Raw genomic sequence first — 18,541 nt, 5'->3', positions numbered from 1 at the left:
CGTGAGGAGACAGAGGGGGCGCCCAGCAAGAGAAGGAGCCCACTCAGAAGCAAGCAGCACCCGCAGAAGTGCCGGAACAGGCACTACGAAGTGGAGTGAACCGGAGCTTACCCGAAGTTGCACAAGAGGGTCCCACGAAGCCAGAGGACAACTCAGGAGGTCGTGCAATGCAGGTTAGAGTGCCGGGGACCCAGGCTTGGCTGTGCACAAAGGAAATCCTCGGTGAGTGCACAGGAGCCGGAGTAGCTGCAAAACACGCGGTTCCCAGCAATGCAGTCTAGCGTGGGGAGGCAAGGACTTACCTCCACCAAACTTGGACTGAAGAGTCACTGGACTGTGGGAGTCACTTGGACAGAGTTGCTGAGTTCAAGGGACCTCGCTCGTCGTGCTGAGAGGAGACCCAGAGGACCGGTGATGCAGTTCTTTGGTGCCTGCGGTTCCAGGAAGAAGATTCCGTCGACCCACGGGAGATTTCTTCGGAGCTTCTAGTGCAGAGAGGAGGCAGACTACCCCCACAGCATGCACCACCAGGAAAACAGTCGAGAAGGCGGCAGGATCAACGTTACAAGGTCGCAGTAGTCGTCTTTGCTACTTTGTTGCAGTGTTGCAGGCTTCCAGCGCGGTCAGCAGTCGATTCCTTGGCAGAAGGTGAAGAGAGAGATGCAGAGGAACTCTGATGAGCTCTTGCATTCGTTATCTAAGGAATTCCCCAAAGCAGAGACCCGAAATAGCCAGAAAAGGAGGTTTGGCCACCTAGGAGAAGAGGATAGGCTAGCAACACCTGAAGGAGCCTATCAGAAGGAGTCTCTGACGTCACCTGCTGGCCCTGGCCACTCAGAGCAGTCCAGTGTGCCAGCAGCACCTCTGTTTCCAAGATGGCAGAGGTCTGGAGCACACTGGAGGAGCTCTGGGCACCTCCCAGGGGAGGTGCAGGTCAGGGGAGTGGTCACTCCCCTTTCCTTTGTCCAGTTTCGCGCCAGAGCAGGGCTGAGGGATCCCTGAACCGGTGTAGACTGGCTTATGCAGAGATGGGAACCATCTGTGCCCATCAAAGCATTTCCAGAGGCTGGGGGAGGCTACTCCTCCCCAGCCCTGACACCTTATTCCAAAGGGAGAGGGTGTAACACACTCTCTCTGAGGAAGTCCTTTGTTCTGCCTTCCTGGGCCAAGCCTGGCTGGACCCCAGGAGGGCAGAAACCTGTCTGAGGGGTTGGCAGCAGCTGCAGTGAAACCCCGGGAAAGGCAGTTTGGCAGTACCCGGGTCTGTGCTCGAGACCCGGGGAATCATGGGATTGTCTCCCCAATACCAGGATGGCATTGGTGGGGCAATTCCATGATCTTAGACATGTTACATGGCCATATATGGAGTTACCATTGTGAAGCTATAGATAGGTAGTGACCTATGTATAGTGCACACGTGTAATGGTGTCCCCGCGCTCACAAAGTCCAGGGAATTGGCCCTGAACAATGTGGGTGCACCTTGGCTAGTGCCAGGGTGCCCACACACTAAATAACTTAGCACCCAACCTTTACCAGGTAAAGGTTAGACATATAGGTGACTTATAAGTTACTTAAGTGCAGTGTAAAATGGCTGTGAAATAACGTGGATGTTATTTCACTCAGGCTGCAGTGGCAGGCCTGTGTAAGAATTGTCAGAGCTCCCTATGGGTGGCAAAAGAAATGCTGCAGCCCATAGGGATCTCCTGGAACCCCAATACCCTGGGTACCTCAGTACCATATACTAAGGAATTATAAGGGTGTTCCAGTATGCCAATGTAAATTAGTAAAACTGGTCACTAGCCTGTTAGTGACAATTTGGAAAGAAATGAGAGAGCATAACCACTGAGGTTCTGATTAGCAGAGCCTCAGTGAGACAGTTAGTCATAACACAGGTAACACATACAGGGCACACTTATGAGCACTGGGGCCCTGGCTGGCAGGGTCCCAGTGACACATACAACTAAAACAACATATATACAGTGAAATATGGGGGTAACATGCCAGGCAAGATGGTACTTTCCTACACTCATACTGCATGACATGGAACACAGGTGGTCCGTACCTCCCTGGAGGCCAAAATATACACAGTTGCGATGGAAGTCACCCTAGTGAGAGCTGACCTGTGCAACATTGGTAATCGTATGAAGAAAGTGGAAAATTCTACTGCACCCTCAAGGTGGACACGGCGACACTGAAGACTCAAGTCAGCGAGCTGCAGGCAATGGCCAAGACTCTGAAGGCTAGAATGGAGGACTACAAAGGTGGGTTGTGACGCAATAACATTTGTATCTTTGGAGTGCCTGAACCCTCTGAAGGGCTGGCAGTAGACTTGTTTGTTGAGGACCTTATCCTGAAACAGCTGCAACTGCTGGGGCCTCACAGATATTTCTCAGTGGAGTGAGCATATTGAATCCTCGAAAGGCCTCCATGGCAGGGGGCACCCTCTTATCACAGCCAGGATCGTAAATTTTTGAGACCGAGACATCATTTTGCAGACAGCTCGCAGTGCCCCTCCAGGCACCTGGGAAAATGCATCCATCATCTTATTTCCAGACTTTACGCTCCAAGTACAACATGAACGTCGTAGTTTTCTAGAGGTAAAGAGAGCGAGAAATTAAATACTCAATGATATTTCCGGCCAAGCTTCGGGTGGTTGCTGAAGGAAAGACGTGGTACTTTGCAACACCACAAGATGCCTGGGGTTGGATTGAGGAATGGTGCATGGCAGGAAGATTGCCACGTCAGACACGCCTTGGCAGTGGCACAAGGGAGTTGCGACAGCTGGATGACGACAGGAGTCAGCGAGATCAAAGCACTTCCCCGAGATTGGATGAGACCTAAGGCACCTGCAGATGGTTGAGATTTATTGACTGCCTAACTGACAACCTAAACTGTGGGAGGATGTTTGACATAACTGAGACAGGGCGTGGGGGAACCTTGCCTGCTTTTTAGGGTTGCAGCCTTCTCCCGTAAACGATTGTCTGACCAGAGACTACGGAAAGAGTGAGTGGGCTAGCATGATTTGGTAACAAGTTTCCTTTCTTGGGGAGGCAACAAAGGGACACTTTGGGGTTGGCTACAGCCACCTTTGTTTAAATATGTTCCATGGGGGCGACAGGCAGAGTTGGGGGATGGGCATTTTTAGGTTCATAGTGCAGGGAGGGGGGAATCATCTGGGTATTGTTTGAGCTTTTCTGTTAAGAAATTGTTTTTATGTTTAATGTGCAGCACACTGGTATTGACAGGCCCATGGCTCCTTCCCCTGAACCCTCACACTATTATTGTTCTGCTTTCACTGTGTGCTTTACCAACCCTTTACATTAGTTGCCTCTTACACTTACATTCATGGCTCTGACACCCCCAGCCATCAAAATATTATCTTGGAAGGTCAATGGTCTGGGAGACAAATTTAAGAGAGGGGTAGTACTGCAATATCTTAAGCGACATGGCCCTGACATCGTTCTCCTTCGAAAGATGTACCTGCAGGGTAGCACTTATCGAGCTCTGGGCCACTGGGGGTTTAAAATGATGGTACATGTGGGCTACACTTTGCGGCGTACTATGCACGGTTGTACCCACCTGCACCTACGGCTATGGCTGAGGAGTCTCTGGAACTGTTGTCTGACACTAATCTCCCAACCCCTTCCCAATCGGACTAAACCTTATTAGACCAAGAAATGACAGAAGATGAGATAGTGCAGGCGATTTGAGACTTCTCTTCTGGTAAGGCGGTGGGTTCATATGGCCTGCCTATTGAGCTTCATAGGTACACTGCATCCACAACTGCCCCTAATCTCCTTAAGATGTCTCCTGAGAGCCGTGAGAAAGGATACCTGTCCAGAGATCCATGGCTGGCCAGTATTGTAGTTATAACTAAGGAGGGCAAAACCCCTGAAGTCTGTGCTTCTTGCAGCCCTATTTCCCTTCTTAATGACGAGGTAAAGATCCTAGCAAAGCTATTAGCCTCCTGACTGGTGTGAGTGATCAAAACATTGATTCATGTGGACCAGTCCAGCTTCATGCCGGGGTGTTGTATGGCCCTTAATCTGAGGTGCCTACACAGTGTCCTGGGTTGAACGACTCGCATTTGTGAAGCTGCCATCGTGCTCTCACTAGACCCGTGAATGGCCTTTGATACTGTTGAGTGGCCATTCGTGTTCGAGGTCCTCCAACGGTTCGGTTCGGACCGCGTTCCTATCATGGGTGTGTCTTCTTTAAGCTGAACCCCTATCCCAGGTGACCGTTAATGGTGGTAATTCTTCGACGTCCCTGCTCCTGCGGGGCACTTACTTTACTCCCTGATTTTTTGCACTGGTTCTGGAACCCCTAGTGCAGTGGGTGCATAGAACCGCCCTGATTAGAGGGCTCCGATGGACAGAGGAATGGGAGGATAGAATCTCCCTGTACGTTGATAACATCTTACTTTACATTGCTGACCCTACCAATATCCTTGACACAATCATGCAAATGTTTACTCTATACTATTGACAGTTGGGATATAATATCAATTAGAATAAATCTCTGATTTACCTCCTCCGCAGGGACACCCCGCGACTGCCCGACGACTGTGCGGCCCACATTGCAGTGGATGGGTTCTGGTATTTGGGGATATATATCTATTTTCAAATCCAAGGGTTTCCTACACTAATAATTTGGAGCCCACACTGGCATGCCTTCAGAGGGATGTCAAGCATTGACTGTCCCTTTCTTTGTCACTTTTGAGGAGGGTTGCCCTATTCAAATTGATGGCATTGCCTTGTTTACTCCATACGCTCCTTAATACACCTTACCCAATTCCTACCTCCATTTTTCCGGCTATAAATCAAGAAATGTGTACAATGCTCTGGGTCGGGGTCCCACACATATAGCTAGTAACAAACTAACAAGGAGCTGGTATGATGGCAGCATTGCACTGCCAAGATATATACTGAATTACTACCATACGGCTCAGCCCATAGCCATCAATAATTGGGTTCACCTACCTGACACTGAGCCGTCCTACTGTATGGACCGGTGTGCCATGCAGCATGAAGGCTACCTCAGGGCACTATATGGAGGGAGCAATCCAACATCCTTTCCCACCCCCACACCAGTTACTCTTGCACTTTGGCATGACACATTACACTCCTTTGGTTGGCAAGATAGAGCCAAATTGCCCAGGGCACTCCCCTCCCCTGTGGGGGTTCAGCTCATCTAGGCACTCTGGGTACTCAACCAGTTTTCTATAAGTGGGATCTCATGGGCATTACCAGGGTGGGTGACCTGTGGCGAGGGAGTGAGGTTATCTCATTCACAGACCTGCAGGCAGCTGAATACCAGCCGGCACTTACTGAGGCCTATTGATATCTTCAAATCCGCCATGCACTATATTCAGTATTGCCGAAAGAAGAGGAACTCCTCGAATCCTCCCCACTTGAAGATAGACTGCTGATCGATTATTTGCCTTAGAAAGCAGTTTCCCCCACTTATCATAAGTTTCTTAATAACTCGCCTGACACGCTGGTGAGCCTTAAGGAACACTGGGAGCAAGACCCTGGGGGACTGGAAGATAACGAGTGAACAGAGGCCCTAGGGTCCATGCAGAAGGTGGCCATGTGCTCTAGATTCCGCCTAATACAATTGAAGGTCCTCCACAGGAGCTACTATGCATGTACTATGCTCATGAAGATGGACAGAACAGCTACATCACACTGTACATGACAATGTGGGCAAACAGGTACATTTTATCACATGATTTGGAGCTGCCAAGCCATACAGAGATACTGGACCTCAGTGGTGTCTTGTTTAAAAAATGTTTGTGGTAGCAATATTGAACTTTCTCAAAAATGGTGTTTGTTAAATATATGGAGGGACACCGATCTCACCCATGTGGACTAGACCTGGATGACTTTGGGATTAATAGTGGCCAAATGGAATATTGCTCGTACGTGAAAGGCTGAGCAGCCACTAGAATTGCGTGATTGGAAGCTAAAATTAGACTATTGCATGCTAGTGGAGAGGGTGGTATATGAAGGTAGGAGTTGTCTGGCTAAATGGACTAATGTCTGTGGGAAGTGAAACGACTGCTGTGAGGGGCTGTGTGCTCCTCCAGGACACACTAGGGCTGCGGTTCATGGCCAGAGACCAGCAATTTTTGCGCCTACTGTGTAACTCGATGGCAGGTTGAGCAGGGCTATGAAGGGCCAGCAGCACTTTGGTGAAAATAACTTTGATTGTGTCTTGATGCTGCACAATATGATGTCTGTCTCTTGAAGTTGTTCTTCTTTTTACTTGCAATAAAAAGATCCCCCCCCCCCAAAAAAAAGGTCTTCAACCAACACATTTTTGGAGGGGCTGCAAGAGGTAGGGGTCGCTTCTCCAGCTGAACGTATCATTCCAATCCCCATAAACTCCAGACAAGGAGTTCCATCCACTGGCAAGACCAGCAGAAGTTTGGAGGGTTCTACCCCCTCCTGAGGTCCTGGTAGAGAGCGTGGAAGTAAAGGAGACTTTTGAGGAGCCCAAAATGCACCAGGTGGCACCACTGGTTACCAATACCCCTTCTTCCTTACATGGGGTGGGGGGCAGGCTGCAGTGGTTCAATCAAAACTTGGCATCCATAACAAGGGATGCATGGGTGCTTTAAACCGTGTAGGGTTTCGATTTATAGTTCTACGGTACTCCTTGTCAACACTCCCTTCCCCGTCCCAAGGTGTTCTCCCAGGCAGGGATAGGAGTGGTAGATCAAGAGGTGTCAGAGCTCCAAGAAATAGGACCAGTTACACATTCTGTTCTTTCCCCTCCTCCCCCCACCCCCTCGGCGGGCGGGATTCTGGGCAATATTCTCCTTGTGGAAAAGAAGGACTAGAGTTACAGGCCAGTAATAAATCAGAAAGCACTCAACCAATGGGTGGTATATTGCCATTTCAAAATGGAGGGGATCCACCTTCTCAGAGAAATTTTTCTGCCCATTGTTTGGTTGGTGAGGCTCGATCTGAAGGACGCCTACCTCGCCATTCCAATGTTTCCACTCTACAGACATTTTCTACAATTGGAATGGAGTGGGCAGGTTTTCAAGTTCACTTGCCTTCCATTTGGTCCATCCTCAGCGCCTTGGTGCTTCAGCAAGTTGCTGAGGCCTGTCATCGAATGGCTGTGTGCCCAATGGGGTCAGACTAATAGCATATCTGGATGACATTCTCTTAATGCATTAGGACAGGTACATTCTCATCACCCAACTCCAGATGACCAAAACTTTCCTGCAAGATCAGGGATTCATTGTGAACACTCAGAAATCGGATTTCATTTTGACTCAACAAATGCCTTTCTTGGGATTAGAGATCAACACAGTGCAACAGTCCCTCCGATTAGCCCCCCTCCCTCCCCCAAGAAAATCATGCTGTTGATATATTGGGAGTTGCGGAAAACATTGGAAAGAGAGAAATTCTCTCTCTGCCATCAGGCCAAGATTGTAAGCCTGTCTTATATTTAGGACAGACTTTGAGAAATCTACTCGCCCACTCATTATGGCGAGTCATATTTTATCAGGACAAGCTATTTTTAGGACCTACTTACTCGTCCTGGCAAGCTGGCAAGGAACAGGTGTTCTGTTTACTTGGACAGTGAATGAGCAATAAAGATGTCTTTAAATCTTGTTTTTATCTTGTCACATTTATTCTGTGTTCAGAGAGAAGTCAAACATCAGTTTGACTGGGGGCGTGGCCTGGCCGTCCTGCAAGATGGCTGCCTCAATGTGAGGCTCTGCAGGACAGGGGAATAAATCTGTTCTAAATCCTGGTGGACCGGCTGCCCAATCTGCCATCCTCTCATTGATCTGCACTGCGAGGCCCTGGGTAACTGCAGAGCTGACAGAGCGGAGCCGGATCGGCGGTGGGGGACGCGCTGGGCCTGTGCGGCCCTTGGGAGAGGTGCCTGACTTTGCTCGTGGCAGCGCTCGCTCCTCCCGAGGCCAGAAGCTAAAGTCGTGAGTGGCGACTGGAGAGGCCCTCTTTCTCCTTCCCTCCCCTAACTTCTGTGATCTGGTGCCGGGGATTTGGTGGCATTTGTTGGCTTTCTTTGCTGGCCCCTAACGTTGGCCTCCTGCATGGCCCGGTCGGCGGCTGTGATCGGGCTGCGGGCCTACACGTGGGTACGTTGGCCTGTGGGCCAGGGACCAAGGCTTGAGGGCTGTTGGTTGCGGCCCCGCCACTGTGCCGGGAGTTTGGGGGCACCCCCGGATGTCCTGAGGCCAGGGGGGGTGCTGCGTGAAAGGTGGGTGCTCCTCCCCCCCCCCTTTTTCCAGGGGGGGGGGGAGGGATCCAGGTTTGACCGGAGATCTTGTGCTTGGGCATCCTGAGCCACGTCGGAGCCCTGTTGCTGGCGACCTGCGGGCCCCACAGGTGAGAGAGCTGCTGCTGCGGGCTGCTGTGCCGGTCCTACGGAGCTGTGACCTGTCTGCGCGGTAGCAAACGTGGGCCCTGGCCCCGGTGCGCGGTACTTCTTTCCCCCCCCCCCTTCACTGCTGTGGTGGGAGCGACAAACTGGAATAAGTTGCCATGGGGGTTCTTCCGCCCCCAGCGACCCCTACTTACCTGGCGATTTATTTCCCGTGAGGTGTGGCAGTTGTCTCTCTGGCTAGTGGCCTGGGAAGACTTTCTGAGAAGATGGGGAAGGCGGACCAGAAACAGCATAAGCTCACATTCGATGGGAAAAAGACGAGTGGCCAGGCCAGCCGGCTGGCCGGCAGATGACCTGCCGCTGGAGGAGGATGCTCCGGCGCCCTCCGTGAAAGCTATGTTCTTAGAACTCAAGCACAGTCTGGCCAGCATTGATGCCAAGTTGGACCACTTGACTGAACAAATGGATCATTTAAAGGAACGGGTAGATGGCCATATGACGCCCGCTTTGAGCAGACAGAATCACGCACCTCAGATCTGGAAGACAGTCGACGTGGAGACAGGGAGAAGTTGCTGCGCATGTAGCGCGTGTGGGAGTTGATCCGGAACAAAAATGAGGACCTTGAGGCTCGCTCCAGCTGTAATAACATCCGCATTTTGGACCTTCCAGAGACGATAGCCATGATGCTCATGGAGGACTATGTTGAGACCATGCTTTCTGTACTGTTCTCCGGCGAGCTCTCCCAGGTATTGGTGGTAAAGAGGGCCCATAGATCGCTGGGGCCCAGACCGCCGCCAGGGACACCGGCGCGCCCCATCATTGTACGCTTATTGAATTAGAGAGACAGGGACACTACACTCAGGTTGGCCAGGGAGGGTCTCCCGTGATCTACAATAACACTAAATTGAGTATATTCCCAGTCTACACTCCTGGGGTGCAGGCGGCCCATAAGGTGTTCTTGCCGGCCAAATGCACTCTGAGCCAGATGGATGCCAAATATTCCCTCATTTATCCTGCTAAACTGCAAGTGTAGCATAAGGGTAAGCTGCACTTTTTCACTGATCCGAAACTGGCCCTCAAATACGCCAAATCGTCCCCCAAAAAGGAGACTCTGGATTGCCGGCATGCTGCTGGCAGACAGGCTGATGCTCTTCGTAACAATGGCTGAAACCATTTTGTTGTCAGGGGGGTCCCGGCAGCCCCCCTCTGTGACTTGGGGCTTGACGAGTCTGTTCGAGGCTCAACTTTCGGTGCAGCCTGTCTTGTAATAAACTTTACACTGTGAGTGCCCCTGCCCATCCATCCCAATCGGGACAGGTATCGGATGGCCACGCTGACGCCCCACTGGATGAGGCCATTCGAGATGTTTATTATGTTGCAGGATATGTATTTGGGTGTGGGGGGGATTGCAGGACTGACCCAATTGGGGGGTCAGCGTGGGTGGGGGTTTGTACTGTTCTGCACTTGGTTTGTTCTTTCCTGTTTCTTTCTTTCCTCCCCTCTTCTTCCCCTTCATGCAGCCTTAATTGTGGTGGTATGGGTTGATGTGTGTTTTGGTAGATTACTGGGATGGTGAATAAAAACGTGACTCCTGTATGCTGCCTCACTTGGAATGTTTAGGGCTGAATGATGGGCGTAAGATGAGAATGCTCTCTGCCTATATGCAGCGCCATGCAATAGACATCTGTATGTTGCAGGAGACTCACCTGGTAGAGGCCGCGAAACACCGGGTGAAAGCTGGCTGGATTAGTGAGTGTCATGTTGCGGTGTACTCGAGGTATGCTCGGGAGTGGCGATCCTGATTTGGAAAGGGCTGCAATGGCATACTGAAAAGGTGCTCGCGGACCTGAATGGACGTTATGTCATGTTGCGGGGAACATTACGAGATAGGCCATTTCGATTGGTGTCGGTTTATGGCCGAAATGTGTCCGACCCTGAATTATTTGGGAAAATATGGCGACTGATTGGCTCACTGGGCTCCGGGGCCTTGCTATGGGGAGGGGACTTGGTGGTATTGGATTTTGAAGCAGACTGTGTGAGCCAGGCCAGGCCACAACACGTGGCAGCTGCGAAGGCCCTGTCTCTTATCATGGCCGAGGGTGATCTGGTAGACTTATGGAGGGCGAAATACAGAGAGGATAGGGAGGGCACTTTTGTCAATTATGTGCATGGCAGTTGGTCCCGAACAGACATATGGCCCGGTACCAGAGACGTAGAGCTCTGGACGAAGTCCATTGAGCATAGGCCCTGCACCTTGCTGGTTCATACGGCGGTCATGCTGGAGCTGCTCGTATCTGGGGGACCCAACCGTGCATTTACGTGGAGGTTGCCCCATGGTGCGCTGAGAGACCAGGCTTTTAGGGAAGAGATATGCAACGCTATATTGCAGTACTTTGCTGATAATCAGGGGTCTGTATCCTCAGCGGGCACTGTGTGGGAGGCTTTTAAAGTAGTAATTCGTGAGCTCTGCCTTTCCAAACAACACAAGGTGCTGAAGGTGCTAAGGCAGGACTTGGCAAATCTGAAGGCCCAGCTTGCTAACCTAGAAAAACAATTGGTCTCTGACGGGTCCAGTGGCCTCCTGGCTGAACTGAGAGAAATTATGTCACAATATGAGGAGGCGGCAGTTCGCGAGGTCTGCTTTCTAGGTACAGATGCTACAGCAAGGAGATATGGTGAGGGTGAGAGGGCTGGCAGAACGCTGGCAGCAATGCTCTGCAAGCTGTGGGCAGGAAATTATATTGTAGAGCTAACCGATTCAACAGGAGCGCACCATACCGGCACTGAGGAGATCAGGCGTGTCTTCACTGACTTTTATTCTGACCTGTATGCTGTGCACTCAGGGCTGAGATCTGCAGCTGCCACTGATTACTTTAATGATATCAGCCTGCTTTGGCTTGAGAACTCGCACAAGCAATATCTAGATGCTCCCTTCTCGGTGGACGATGTGAACCAGGCTATACAAAGTCTGCCGGGAGATAAGGCCCCCGGACTAGACGGCCTGACGCCGTCCTTCTATAAGGAATATGCAGATATATTAGCGCCACACCTCCTGAAGGTCTATGCAGAGGCGCTCGAGAGCGGCATTCTCCCGGCCTCGCTGCGGGAGACTCTCATTGTGACTATTTTGAAGCCCGGGAAAGACCCATGTTTTTGCGATTCATATCTGTATCTTTCGTTAATAAACATAGATAATAAGATCCTGGCGAAACTCATCGCGGCCCGGTTGCAGTCCTTGCTCCCATCCTTGGTGCTGCCGGATCAGTCCGGCTCTCTGCTGGGACTCTCCACCTTGTATAATCTCCGCACCTACTTTGCGATATCTAGTATGATCGTACCTGAGGATCGCGCGGCGGCGGTGTTCCTTGATGCCACTAAGGCATTTCATCATCTTGCGTGGCCGTACATGTTTGCTTTGCTAGCTAGGGTAGGGCTGAGTCCTAGGTTCATTCAGTTGATCCTCTTGCTGTACTTGCAACGGACTGCCCGACTGAGAATTAACGGAACAATTTCGGATCCCTTTTCAATAGCTAAGGGCACCCGCCAGGGGTGCCCACTCTCGCCGCTGCTCTTTACGGTGGCCATGGAGCTGCTTGTGGCACGCTTGAGCGAACACCATAATTACAGGGGATTGGCATTTAGACGGCACCCAATATTGATTTCTATGTATGCGGATGATGGCGCACTGTATGTTCGCGACCCGCAGCTGCATCTCGACGCCCTGATGGATGAGATAGTTTGTTTCGGACGGGTTTCTGGGATCTCCATTAACTGGTCCAAATCAGTAGTGTTGCCCCTGTCTGATGCTACGGCGCAGTTCCCCTCTAGATATCCCCTCAGCTGGGCTGATGAGCCGGTGTGGTATTTGGGTATCTGGCTGAGTAGGGAAACTGACAAGCTATGGTCGGCCGATTACGACAAGGCCATTTCTTGGCCGGAAGATAAGGTGGAGGCTTGGCTTTGCTGCCGCTCTCGCAGACTGGCCACATAGCGATAGCAAAGATGGTTATTCTGCCCCAGTTTTTTTATTTATTAATCTACCTCTTGTCCTTACAACTAGCTTTATGAAGAGACTTAAGTCTGCGTTTGTGGCTCTTGCTTGGGCTGGTCAGCCACCCAGAATTTCATGGGAAAAACTGACACTTCCGTTTCAACAGGGTGGCCTGGCGGCCCTGTACCTAGAACTCTACTACAATTGCACGCAGGCCCATTTTGCGCATTTCTGGCTGCACCCCATACGATTTCTGCCACACTTGGCTCCTGAATTTGATGCAGTGTGGCATGATAGGCTATCGCAGGTGATTGGCGGTCTGCCCAGACCCAGGCCTCGGTGGGTAGATAGTGTATTGTGCACGGTGCGGGCCTGGACTGCGCTGTTGAGGCGTGCTGGGGGGCACAAGCCCTTTGCGCCTTCAGTGCCGGTGTGAGATGTTGCGGGCCTGCCGCTGTCGGAGAACGGTCTAATCTGCGAATTCCTCCGCGAGTTGAACTTGAATACCCTGGGATCTTGGTTTTCGGAGGGGATGTTCGTCTCCTCGGAGACCTCACTTGGTGATACGCATGACACTGCACTGCACCGACTATTCTTTCTCAGAATCAGGGCCATGTGTCGTGCGTGATATCCCCGCTTTCCTGCAATGCCCCCATTGTGTCGAGTATTGGAACTTATATATAATATGCAGTCCCCACGCAGGCTTATCACGAATCTATATGTTTGCATGCAGAACGCAGCGTCTACTGCTGGGTCTAAAGCTAAGACCCATTGGGAGGCGGACATAGGCAAAACCATTACCGATGACATCTGGCGGTATTGCTGTGCGCAGATGAGAGAGCTGTTCCCTAACTACAGATTGCGCCTTAGTCACTTTAACTAGCTACACCGCTTGTATTACAAGCCCAGCAGATTAAAGAGCATGGGTATTAGAGCAGACACAAGATGAGAGAGGTGTCTTTCTCCTGAAGCGGACTTCCTGCACCTGGCGTGGGGCTGTGAGGCGCTGCGGAACTACTGGACGGAGGTGTTGCGGGCAACTGAAGGGATGACTGGGCTCATATAGTGCATATTTGACAGAAGGCACTCTTTTGGCATTTCACAATGAAAAGCAAATGGGAATAAAACCCTGAAATATTGAAAAAATCTCTTGATGCAAGATTTTACTCTTAAACATACCTTGTCCAGCCTTTAATCAATGTTACAAATGACATATACCCAAAAGGATTATAAGTTTCTGAGGTTACACTCATCCCGGTAAATATTTGAATCACTAAGAGGAGTTGTTTGCCCAACCGTTGAGTTTAAAGTTCTCTCAAAATTTAGTACTTATAGAATTCAATAAGTGTATTAGCTGGTGGGTCGTGTAGGTATCAGACCTCTAAATAAGACTCAAGATGAATGAACTGTTTGTTTCAGATGAGGTCATAGCTGGAAAAGGCTTTTTCGTTTTCTTTGCTTTCGATATCTCTGGTTTCATCAGGTTTGTGCTGCAGTTTCAACCAGAGAAATTAATTTTTCAGCTGGGTACTCTAGCTTGTTGGTTTTGATGGCTTCGTAAATGACGTTATAATTTAAACATTAAGTGCTGGGAGGGAAAACAGTGAAGAGACTTAAATGCATGAGTGATGTGGTTGTATGCGCCCTGGCCAGTGATGTAAGTGCCTACCCAAACTTCTTCATGATCTTACGTGCTGAAAAGTTGTGAACAAGTATTTGGTTTTCTTTGTTTTAGGCCTTAGCTAGAGAGCGCTTGTCCTGGGTATTCTAGACATGTTGTTTACAATCAGTGGACTTCAGTCCGCCCGTAGGCTTACCATTTGTTTGCTTTTGTATCCCTCGTTCTTGTTTGTCGAGGGCATGCATGTGTCATGCCTCTTCTTGTGTTTAGCCCTCCACCAGAGCATGGACCAAGTACTTGTGTCCATCCACAGCTCCTGTTTTAGGAGCTACTTTTTTTCTTTGTCTTTGAGCACTCCACACGACTGCTCGTGTTTTCTCTCGCTCTGTCCTCCATCCCCTTCCACCCTCCCTCTATTTGTGCTGCCTCTCTGCCCCTCCCATCCGCTCCATTCCAACCCCAGCCAGAGTGCCCTCGATCAAAATGCTCCTTGGCTATGTGCAGTGGGCCGTGCCTGCCCTCTTCGGAGGCTTTGTCTATCCTCCTTTTGCCCGCCCCTTTCATTTGTGCCACTCGATTGCCTTAAAGTGGAACTACTGAAAAAGGATGCTACAAAAGCTACCATCTTGGAAAATAATTGACATAATATACACTGACAGTAGCAACCTAGTTTGCAATACCTGTGCAGATTGATGCATACTTTCACTGTCTTCCACAGAACTGAACCACCGACCAGAGAATAAAAAATAAAAATAAAAGCTGCTCTTTCAAAATGATCTTTGCACTGAAGGACTGCCTTTACCATCAAACCTTCTTTTGAGCTGCCTGTTTGTCCCTTTTGTATGTTTCTAAAAGCGATAGTCTGCTCTAGACTTTGTTCCCTTCTCAGGCATAACTCGACTTGTTTTGGCATCTCTCTTGCAGGATCTTTGGCTCTCGTCACTGAAGGGGAGTTGCACTGTTACTGATGCTTACTTGTGGCACTCTGGACCGCTAAGTCAGAAACATGGTTAAATCATAATTGATGTGCTCTTACAGCCAGATTTGTGCGTCCCTTTTACTTTCTTTTTGTAACTAGAGTAATGTTTTGCCCTGCACATGTTTCTTATTCAGATTTTTTCTTGTTTGTCTTACAACACTGGCACAGTAACATCAGTTAGGGGACCACACACAACTAAACACATTTACATTGACAGCATCAATAGCTCTGGCATTGCTGATACCATTGTTTTTGCCAATGCTTGTTTTGGTTTGGAGTAGAAACTTGTGATAACCTGGAGCACGCACATAGTGCTAACAACTTTCAAAAGCAACATTGGCTAATATTTTGGGGTAATTGTGGACATTTTGTGGAACAACAGAAACCAGATAATAAAAGGCCATTGCAAACCTATGTGCAAGATTGGCAAATTTTGTACTTAAACATTGTAACATCAAATTCGCTACACTTTTGTTTCATCAGTGGTCCAAATTTAGGTATGATTTAGAATCTGAAAGGCAGGCAGGTAATCTGTCACGGCAGTCTTCAATAGTGTAGTGGCAAATCACCTACCATATTTTGAGATTCCTTCCGTGAAAGAGCTATTTTCACTTTTAGTGCATGTGCTGCCACGTCTGGACTACTTTTGGTGGAAAGGTAATACCAAGAACTGTATCCTATCTAAACAACCAACTGGCATTTTAGTTTTCTGAAACAAAAAAGCAATGTCCCTTACCAAGGAGGATTTTTCTCCCAGTGTGTTGGATTTCAGTGTTAATTTTTAGGGTTGAGCGCACAAGTGCTCCGTCCCTGTTATTATCTCTCTTTGGGCTTTTAACCACGCCCATGTCACTCCTGACACTTTCATTGGTTCGTGGGCTTGTCTTTTAAAATCCACTTGATTTCATTAGTGAAAGGCATGCATATGTCATGCCTTTTCCGGTGTTTAGCCCTCCTCAACTACTGAAAACGTACGAGGCTCCATGTTTTCAGCATGGTTTCCGGACTACTTTATCTTTTTATTTTCCATGCAGCGCAATCGTGCTGGGTTTTATATTGCTTGATCGCGGTCGTTTTTTTGGTTTTCAATTTCAGCGCGATCGCGCTGCGTTTTACATAGCGTGATTTCACCCGGTTTTTTTTCTTTTAATTTGTGTGGCAAGAAAAGTCCGGTTAGGAGTTTACAACACTAATAGCTCTAACTCGAGCAAATGGGAGATCCGTTGCATTGCAAATGCTTGTTCTTGCTTCCAGTCGCCAAGGTGTCAAAAACTCAGCAGTTCACCCACCACCAATGGACAGAGAAACCAAGAAAGTTGGTGGACATCTGATTTACTGTGGATGTTCTTCATGTGCCACCCTCTAAATTACCCCTTTGGTGCTGATCCCTTCTTGTGTTATAATTTGCTATCCGGGTTCCTCAGTCCACTTCTCATGTATAGTATTTTGCCCCCTCCACCCAAGCTGACAGGTTGAAAAAGAATGGTTGATTACCCTTTTAATTGTTGTGCTTCTCCTCTAGTGAGAAAGAACTCTAAACAAGTTTAAAAAAAGCACTACAATTTGGCAGGATGATTATTGCTCTCACCTATATATAAAGGAAAGTGTAATTGAAAGGCAGCAGGTTGGAGATGAGGGAAAGAAGAGCCTGAGGAATGTGGAGTGAGTGTGTGAATATAGAAGGGGTATAAGTGGGCCAGGATGGATTAAGAGGCACTGGTGAAATTGGAAAAAAACATTTATACTGGGCTATAAGGCAAGATAATGTCACATAATGTATTATTATTTCAACATTGTTCTTTCGCTTGTCAACGACTCTGCTTTATGAGCCGAAATGTGTTGAATGAATCCTGTGACCTGAATAAACTACTTATGTCTCCACCTCCTGGAGTGCCACATCTCTCTGTGAAAAGAGGATTTCGATTATTTACTTCAACATTTGTGTAATTTAATATTTTGCACACTTCGTAATTAGGTCGAGCTGTGTAACCATTGTTGCGAGAGCCACAAATGAGACTGTTGAAGTGTGAACTTTGCATCATCTGTGCCTGGCGTGTTGTGCTTTGTCAAAGATAAAATGTGCGTGCACTGGAAGAGATGTAAAATATTTAATAGCAAAGCTGATAAAACGCTACCGTTTTGCTAAAGATGAAGTGATTATTTACTTAAAAACAAGGGAATGCGTGAATGACAGCGGGGAATGTTTCCGATAGTTACGTAATTTTATTAACCTGACGTAACACTTAGTGTTTCGCCGGGGCAGATAGGAGTGAATGAATGTGGTGACTCATGGGTCCTCGAGCCCAGTTTCGAGGTGGTGCGTCGATGGTGCTGTGGGTGTGGTACAGTGTTCAGTGTGCTTGTTGTGCTCTTCATGTACTGACACTTAGCAGTAAACAAATAGGCCTCGGGGTTTTGTCTGACAAACAAGGTCCAAACGCAGGCACTGTGCATTTAGGAAAATAAACCTCAGGTATGTAGTGAGCAGGAGCGAGAGCTGACGGACAGCACACTAGTTTTTACGTGGCATTGTGTACGGGGAACTGGTGAGAATAGGAGGGCGGGGCGGTGGGTTCGTTTTCAGCACGTGCAGCCAGGGAGATCCCCACCCATGGAGTCGTGAATGGGGTGTGTACCATTAACATAGGGCTAGGATGACCCCCTGGCATTGAGGCAAATTCTGGACAAACGGTCAAAATTCAGGACAAAAATTCAGGACAAAGGGTCAAAATTCAGGACAAAAATTCAAGAACAAACGTCAGTTTTACAGACACACGCAAGAGAGGCCATGCCTCACTATGTTGTCAGTGCATTTATTTACTCTTTTTTAACATAGCTCTATTTATTCACTGTGGTCTTTTTGTGATTGCCTCCTGGTATGCTACATTCAGGTGTCACATTACTTCCTTGTTCAGTAGTAAATGAATGCCCTTCAGTACTGCGGCAAGGCCATCACCCCTACCCAAATCTACCAGATCTTTCCTGAAGAGAAAGTAACAGCATCATTTTGATTATGTTTCTGAACATTTTAAAACCCCTGGCAAACAGTTTGGAAAACATTAAGGTAATTAACCTTATGCTAGTTTAAACAAATTGAACAAAAACATCTGGCTTACCCCAACCGCCCATGGACTTTCAACTTAACGAGGCAGGGCAGATGGTGTGGGTGACAGTCTCACACCTAATGTCAGGATGTGATGTACCCATAACTTGTCTGTGGTCTCACAGCACTAGAGTGTATGTCCGGGACTCTACATTTATCTCAGAAATGGGAGCCCGGACTACCAATCAACGATAATAAAAGAGGAGGATGAAATCGAGAGCAAATGGGAGATCCACTGCAAGTAATTCAAAGGGTTGTTGCCAAGAACTGGTTAAATAAGGAAGAGAAGTACAAGGTGGGACAATTCCTAAAATCAGACAAGACTATTCAAAGGTATTGGGTACCTGGGGAGTTGTCTCTGCACACAGGAGCGAAACAGAAGGAAGCACTGTCAAGTGGTCGAACAAGCAACACCCATCCACCTTGGCAAACTCCTCTGGTGCAATGGTCCGCTGTTAGTGCTTTTGAAGG

The 18,541-nt window shown here is 48.7% G+C and overlaps 1 protein-coding gene across 2 annotated transcripts in view; it reads left to right on the top strand.

The window, feature by feature from the left end:
• Nucleotides 1-18,541, top strand: part of MAP3K10 (mitogen-activated protein kinase kinase kinase 10) — a 244,245-nt gene that overhangs the window by 74,100 nt on the left and 151,604 nt on the right. The window lies entirely within an intron of this gene.

The sequence above is a fragment of the Pleurodeles waltl genome, chromosome 9 (genome assembly GCF_031143425.1).
Source record: "Pleurodeles waltl isolate 20211129_DDA chromosome 9, aPleWal1.hap1.20221129, whole genome shotgun sequence".
Classification (NCBI taxonomy): Eukaryota; Metazoa; Chordata; class Amphibia; order Caudata; family Salamandridae; genus Pleurodeles; species Pleurodeles waltl.
This window is presented reverse-complemented; position numbering and strand designations above follow the sequence as displayed.